General features: G+C 40.5%; 7 non-coding genes and 3 pseudogenes across 7 annotated transcripts; all 10 read right to left on the bottom strand.

Annotated features, from left to right (window-relative positions):
• Nucleotides 1–348: 348 nt before the first annotated feature.
• On the bottom strand, nt 349–467 carry LOC113096854 (5S ribosomal RNA). Its single transcript, XR_003288673.1, has one exon. It is a non-coding gene; the product is annotated as a 5S ribosomal RNA (ribosomal RNA).
• A 508-nt stretch (nt 468–975) lies between these two features.
• Nucleotides 976–1,094, bottom strand: LOC113096812 (uncharacterized; annotated as a pseudogene).
• A 507-nt stretch (nt 1,095–1,601) lies between these two features.
• Nucleotides 1,602–1,720, bottom strand: LOC113096852 (5S ribosomal RNA). The gene has a single exon (XR_003288671.1). It is a non-coding gene; the product is annotated as a 5S ribosomal RNA (ribosomal RNA).
• A 367-nt stretch (nt 1,721–2,087) lies between these two features.
• Nucleotides 2,088–2,206, bottom strand: LOC113096877 (5S ribosomal RNA). Its single transcript, XR_003288694.1, has one exon. It is a non-coding gene; the product is annotated as a 5S ribosomal RNA (ribosomal RNA).
• A 361-nt stretch (nt 2,207–2,567) lies between these two features.
• On the bottom strand, nt 2,568–2,686 carry LOC113096780 (5S ribosomal RNA). The gene has a single exon (XR_003288636.1). It is a non-coding gene; the product is annotated as a 5S ribosomal RNA (ribosomal RNA).
• Nucleotides 2,687–3,054: 368 nt separating this feature from the next.
• On the bottom strand, nt 3,055–3,173 carry LOC113096865 (5S ribosomal RNA). Its single transcript, XR_003288683.1, has one exon. It is a non-coding gene; the product is annotated as a 5S ribosomal RNA (ribosomal RNA).
• Nucleotides 3,174–3,671: 498 nt separating this feature from the next.
• On the bottom strand, nt 3,672–3,790 carry LOC113096811 (uncharacterized; annotated as a pseudogene).
• Nucleotides 3,791–4,287: 497 nt separating this feature from the next.
• Nucleotides 4,288–4,406, bottom strand: LOC113096804 (5S ribosomal RNA). The gene has a single exon (XR_003288657.1). It is a non-coding gene; the product is annotated as a 5S ribosomal RNA (ribosomal RNA).
• Nucleotides 4,407–4,907: 501 nt separating this feature from the next.
• Nucleotides 4,908–5,026, bottom strand: LOC113096733 (5S ribosomal RNA). The gene has a single exon (XR_003288589.1). It is a non-coding gene; the product is annotated as a 5S ribosomal RNA (ribosomal RNA).
• A 363-nt stretch (nt 5,027–5,389) lies between these two features.
• On the bottom strand, nt 5,390–5,508 carry LOC113096809 (uncharacterized; annotated as a pseudogene).
• Between the last annotated feature and the right edge of the window lie 497 nt (nt 5,509–6,005).

Below are 6,005 nucleotides of genomic sequence, written 5' to 3'. Positions count from 1 at the left end.
CGGGCATTGACTTTTTTTTTTTTTTTTGGCAAGATTATTATATAAATCGTGAAATTTTCCAAAGAGTTTAAAGCACCTGGTATTCCCAGGCAGTCTCCCATCCATGTACTAACAGGCCCAAACCTGCTAATATTCAGAGATCGGGCATTGACTTTTTTTTTTTTTTTTTTTTTTTTGCAAGATTATTATATAAATCGTGAAATTTTCCAAAAAGTTTAAAGCACCTGGTTTTCCCAGGCAGTCTCCCATCCATGTAGTAACCAGTCCCAAACCTGCTAATATTCAGAGATCGGCATTGACTCTATTTTTTGGCAAAATTATTATATACTAAGTGAAAAGTTTCCAAAAAGCTTACAGCACCTGGTATTCCCAGGCGGTCTCCCATCCAAGTACTAACCAGGCCCAAACCTGCTTAGCTTCCGAGAGCAGACGAGATCGGGCATAGCCAGGTTGGTATGGCCGTAAGCGAAGACTGCTGCAAAGAGAGGGCTATTTAAAGATCAGCCCATCTAATTGTCAGTACATTATATAAGTAGGAAAGAAAACCCAAAAGCTTAAAGCACCTGGTATTCCTAGGCAGTCTCTCATCCAAGTACTAACCAGACCTAAACCTGGTAAGATTCAGAGATCAGGCATTGACTCTTTTTTTTTTTTTTTGCAAGATTATTATATAAATCGTGAAACTTTCCAAAAAGTTTAAAGCACCTGGTATTCCCAGGCAGTCTCCCATCCATGTACTAACCAGGCCCAAACCTGCTAATATTCAGAGATCGGGCATTGACTTTTTTTTTTTTTTTTTCTGCAAGATTATTATATAAATCGTGAAATTTTCCAAAAAAGTTTAAAGCACCTGGTATTCCCAGGCAGTATCCGATCCATGTACTAACCAGGCCCAAACCTGCTAATATTTAGAGACCAGGCATTGACTCTATTTTTTGGCAAAATTATTATATACTAAGTGAAAAGTTTCCAAAAAGCTTACAGCACCTGGTATTCTCAGGCGGTCTCCCATCCAAGTACTAACTAGGCCCAAACCTGCTTAGCTTCGGAGAGCAGACGAGACCGGGCATAGCCAGGTTGGTATGGCTGTAAGCGAAAAATGCTGCAAAGAGAGGGCTATTTAAAGACCAGCCCATCTAATCGCCAGTATATTATATAAGTAGGAAAGAAAACCCAAAAGCTTAAAGCACCTGGTATTCTTAGGCAGTCTCTCATCCAAGTACTAACCAGACCTAAACCTGCTAAGATTCAGAGATCGGGCATTGACTCTTTTTTTTTTTTTTTGCAAGATTATTATATAAATCGTGAAATTTTCCAAAAAGTTTAAAGCACCTGGTATTCCCAGGCAGTCTCCCATCCATGTACTAACCAGGCCCAAACCTGCTAATATTCAGAGATCGGGCATTGACTTTTTTTTTTTTTTTTTTGGCACGATTATTATATAAATCGTGAAATTTTCCAAAAAGTTTAAAGCACCTGGTATTCCCAGGCAGTCTCCCATCCATGTACTTACCAGGCCCAAACCTGCTAATATTCAGAGATCGGGCATTGACTCTATTTTTTGTCAAAATTATTATATACTAAGTGAAAAGTTTCCAAAAAGCTTACAGCACCTGGTATTCCCAGGCGGTCTCCCATCCAAGTACTAACCAGGCCCAAACCTGCTTAGCTTCCGAGAGCAGACGAGATCGGGCATAGCCAGGTTGGTATGGCCGTAAGCGAAGACTGCTGCAAAGAGAGGGCTATTTAAAGACCAGCCCATCTAATCGTCAGTACATTATATAAGTAGGAAAGAAAACCCAAAAGCTTAAAGCACCTGGTATTCCTAGGCAGTCTCTCATCCAAGTACTAACCAGACCTAAGCCTGGTAAGATTCAGAGATCGGGCATTGACTCTTTTTTTTTTTTTTTTTTTGCAAGATTATTATATAAATCGTGAAATTTTCCAAAAAGTTTAAAGTACCTGGTATTCCCAGGCAGTCTCCCATCCATGTACTAACCAGGCCCAAACCTGCTAATATTCAGAGATCGGGCATTGACTCTATTTTTTGGCAAAATTATTATATACTAAGTGAAAAGTTTCCAAAAAGCTTACAGCACCTGGTATTCCCAGGCGGTCTCCCATCCAAGTACTAACCAGGCCCAAACCTGCTTAGCTTCCGAGAGCAGACGAGATCGGGCATAACCAGGTTGGTATGGCCGTAAGCGAAGACTGCTTCAAAGATAGGGCTATTTAAAGACCAGCCCATCTAATCGTCAGTACATTATATAAGTAGGAAAGAAAACCCAAAAGCTTAAAGCACCTGGTATTCCTAGGCAGTCTCTCATCCAAGTACTAACCAGACCTAAACCTGGTAAGATTCAGAGATCGGGCATTGACCCTTTTTTTTTTTTTTGCAAGATTATTATATAAATCGTGAAATTTTCCAAAATGTTTAAAGCACCTGGTATTCCCAGGCAGTCTCCCATCCATGTACTAACAGGCCCAAACCTGCTAATATTCAGAGATCGGGCATTGACTCTATTTTTTGGCAAAATTATTATATACTAAGTGAAAAGTTTCCAAAAAGCTTACAGCACCTGGTATTCCCAGGCGGTCTCCCATCCAAGTACTAACTAGGCCCAAACCTGCTTAGCTTCGGAGAGCAGACGAGATCGGGCATAGCCAGGTTGGTATGGCCGTAAGCGAAGACTGCTGCAAAGAGAGGGTTATTTAAAGACCAGCCCATCTAATCGCCAGTACATTATATAAGTAGGAAAGAAAACCCAAAAGCTTAAAGCACCTGGTATTCCTAGGCAGTCTCTCATCCAAGTACTAACCAGACCTAAGCCTGGTAAGATTCAGAGATCGGGCATTGACTCTTTTTTTTTTTTTTTTTTTTGCAAGATTATTATATAAATCGTGAAATTTTCCAAAAAGTTTAAAGCACCTGGTATTCCCAGGCAGTCTCCCATCCATGTATTAACCAGGCCCAAACCTGCTAATATTCAGAGATCGAACATTGACTCTATTTTTTGGCAAAATTATTATATACTAAGTGAAAAGTTTCCAAAAAGCTTACAGCACCTGGTATTCCCAGGCGGTCTCCCATCCAAGTACTAACCAGGCCCAAACCTGCTTAGCTTCCGAGAGCAGACGAGATCGGGCATAACCAGGTTGGTATGGCCGTAAGCGAAGACTGCTGCAAAGAGAGGGCTATTTAAAGACCAGCCCATCTAATCGTCAGTACATTATATAAGTAGGAAAGAAAACCCAAAAGCTTAAAGCACCTGGTATTCCTAGGCAGTCTCTCATCCAAGTACTAACCAGACCTAAACCTGCTAAGATTCAGAGATCGGGCATTGACTCTTTTTTTTTGCAAGATTATTATATAAATTGTGAAACTTTCCAAAAAGTTTAAAGCACCTGGTATTCCCAGGCAGTCTCCCATCCATGTACTAACCAGGCCCAAACCTGCTAATATTCAGAGATCGGGCATTGACTTTTTTTTTTTTTTCTGCAAGATTATTATATAAATCGTGAAATTTTCCAAAAAGTTTAAAGCACCTGGTATTCCCAGGCAGTCTCCCATCCATGTACTAACCAGGCCCAAACCTGCTAATATTCAGAGATCGGCCATTGACTCTATTTTTTGGCAAAATTATTATATACTAAGTGAAAAGTTTCCAAAAAGCTTACAGCACCTGGTATTCTCAGGCGGTCTCCCATCCAAGTACTAACTAGGCCCAAACCTGCTTAGCTTCGGAGAGCAGACGAGACCGGGCATAGCCAGGTTGGTATGGCTGTAAGCGAAAAATGCTGCAAAGAGAGGGCTATTTAAAGACCAGCCCATCTATTCGCCAGTATATTATATAAGTAGGAAAGAAAACCCAAAAGCTTAAAGCACCTGGTATTCCTAGGCAGTCTCTCATCCAAGTACTAACCAGACCTAAGCCTGGTAAGATTCAGAGATCGGGCATTGACTCTTTTTTTTTTGCAAGATTATTATATAAATCGTGAAATTTTCCAAAAAGTTTAAAGCACCTGGTATTCCCAGGCAGTCTCCCATCCATGTACTAACCAGGCCCAAACCTGCTAATATTCAGAGATCGGGCATTGACTTTTTTTTTTTTTTGCAAGATTATTATATAAATCGTGAAATTTTCCAAAAAGTTTAAAGCACCTGGTATTCCCAGGCAGTCTCCCATCCATGTACTAACCAGGCCCAAACCTGCTAATATTCAGAGATCGAGCATTGACTCTATTTTTTGGCAAAATTATTATATACTAAGTGAAAAGTTTCCAAAAAGCTTACAGCACCTGGTATTCCCAGGCGGTCTCCCATCCAAGAACTAACCAGGCCCAAACCTGCTTAGCTTCGGAGAGCAGACGAGACCGGGCATAGCCAGGTTGGTATGGCTGTAAGCGAAAAATGCTGCAAAGAGAGGGCTATTTAAAGAGCAGCCCATCTAATCGCCAGTATATTATATAAGTAGGAAAGAAAACCCAAAAGCTTAAAGCACCTGGTATTCCTAGGCAGTCTCTCATCCAAGTACTAACCAGACCTAAGCCTGGTAAGATTCAGAGATCGGGCATTGACTCTTTTTTTTTTTGCAAGATTATTATATAAATCGTGAAATTTTCCAAAAAGTTTAAAGCACCTGGTATTCCCAGGCAGTCTCCCATCCATGTACTAACCAGGCCCAAACCTGCTAATATTCAGAGATCGGGCATTGACTTTTTTTTTTTTTTTTTGCAAGATTATTATATAAATCGTGAAATTTTCCAAAAAGTTTAAAGCACCTGGTATTCCCAGGCAGTCTCCCATCCATGTACTAACCAGGCCCAAACCTGCTAATATTCAGAGATCGGGCATTGACTCTATTTTTTGGCAAAATTATTATATACTAAGTGAAAAGTTTCCAAAAAGCTTACAGCACCTGGTATTCCTAGGCGGTCTCCCATCCAAGTACTAACCAGGCCCAAACCTGCTTAGCTTCCGAGAGCAGACGAGATCGGGCATAACCAGGTTGGTATGGCCGTAAGCGAAGACTGCTGCAAAGAGAGGGCTATTTAAAGACCAGCCCATCTAATCGTCAGTACATTATATAAGTAGGAAAGAAAACCCAAAAGCTTAAAGCACCTGGTATTCCTAGGCAGTCTCTCATCCAAGTACTAACCAGACCTAAGCCTGGTAAGATTCAGAGATCGGGCATTGACTCTTTTTTTTTTTTTTTGCAAGATTATTATATAAATCGTGAAATTTTCCAAAAAGTTTAAAGCACCTGGTATTCCCAGGCAGTCTCCCATCCATGTACTAACCAGGCCCAAACCTGCTAATATTCAGAGATCGGCCATTGACTCTATTTTTTGGCAAAATTATTATATACTAAGTGAAAAGTTTCCAAAAAGCTTACAGCACCTGGTATTCTCAGGCGGTCTCCCATCCAAGTACTAACTAGGCCCAAACCTGCTTAGCTTCGGAGAGCAGACGAGACCGGGCATAGCCAGGTTGGTATGGCTGTAAGCGAAAAATGCTGCAAATAGAGGGCTATTTAAAGAGCAGCCCATCTAATCGCCAGTATATTATATAAGTAGGAAAGAAAACCCAAAAGCTTAAAGCACCTGGTATTCCTAGGCAGTCTCTCATCCAAGTACTAACCAGACCTAAGCCTGGTAAGATTCAGAGATCGGGCATTGACTCTTTTTTTTTTGCAAGATTATTATATAAATCGTGAAATTTTCCAAAAAGTTTACAGCACCTGGTATTCCCAGGCAGTCTCCCATCCATGTACTAACCAGGCCCAAACCTGCTAATATTCAGAGATCGGGCATTGACTTTTTTTTTTTTTTGCAAGATTATTATATAAATCGTGAAATTTTCCAAAAAGTTTAAAGCACCTGGTATTCCCAGGCAGTCTCCCATCCATGTACTAACCAGGCCCAAACCTGCTAATATTCAGAGATCGAGCATTGACTCTATTTTTTGGCAAAATTATTATATACTAAGTGAAAAGTTTCCAAAA

Source organism: Carassius auratus, unplaced genomic scaffold (assembly GCF_003368295.1).
Source record: "Carassius auratus strain Wakin unplaced genomic scaffold, ASM336829v1 scaf_tig00216017, whole genome shotgun sequence".
Taxonomy (NCBI): Eukaryota; Metazoa; Chordata; class Actinopteri; order Cypriniformes; family Cyprinidae; genus Carassius; species Carassius auratus.
The sequence above is the reverse complement of the archived record's forward strand: the minus strand, read 5'-3'. Positions and strand labels throughout refer to the sequence as shown.